Genomic DNA, 806 nt, shown 5'->3' with positions numbered 1-806 from the left:
GACAAAGGAAATACGGAAAGGTAGAAGTCTTTGGGAAGAAAGAAAACAAAGGCATGCAAGTGAGAAAAGAACAAGATGTGATTAAAGCCTTAGCAAGTAATTCAGTCTGAACACAGAATTAATGGTGGTGTAAAGACTAGAGAAATGTCAAGAAAGCTATCCAAAAACTTTTCCTTTTTACTCTCAGCTTTATTGAGGTATAATAGACACATCAATAGTGCTGCAATAATTAATATATGACAACTGTTAGAAGAAGAAAACTTGTAAATTATTCATTTGAACCATATTAAACTGCTAGTGTTTGAACATTTTTGAGTTACAAAACTGATGATTTTGTATAGTTCAAATTAACCATCAGGAAGAGATGATCAATGCAAAAATATTATTAAAATATTTTTTAGGCATATATAGGATAAGCAATTTTAATTATCACATCATGCCATATACCAGTATAAAGGTGGACTAAAGAGTTAAATGAAAAAATGGGGAAGTAATAAGAAAAAGATGGTAAAGACATGTTTTGGGCTGTGGAAATATCCAAAAAAAGAAAGACGAATATAATTATAATTTTTTTTAAATTTTATTTTATTTTGTCAATATACAATGTGGTTGAATATTGTGGTCCATTACCAAAACCTCCCTCCCTCTTCTCTCTCCCCGCTCCCTACCAACAACCTCACGTTTGTTGGCTTGTCATATCAGCTTCAAGGAATTGTAATTGTTCTGTCTTCTTCCCTCCCCCACGGTTTATTTGTGTATTTATTTATTTATTCTTAGCTCCCACAAATAAATGAGAACATGTGATA

The sequence above is a fragment of the Galeopterus variegatus genome, unplaced genomic scaffold (genome assembly GCF_000696425.1).
Source record: "Galeopterus variegatus unplaced genomic scaffold, G_variegatus-3.0.2 Scaffold3875, whole genome shotgun sequence".
In the NCBI taxonomy this organism is placed as follows: domain Eukaryota; kingdom Metazoa; phylum Chordata; class Mammalia; order Dermoptera; family Cynocephalidae; genus Galeopterus; species Galeopterus variegatus.
This window is presented reverse-complemented; position numbering follows the sequence as displayed.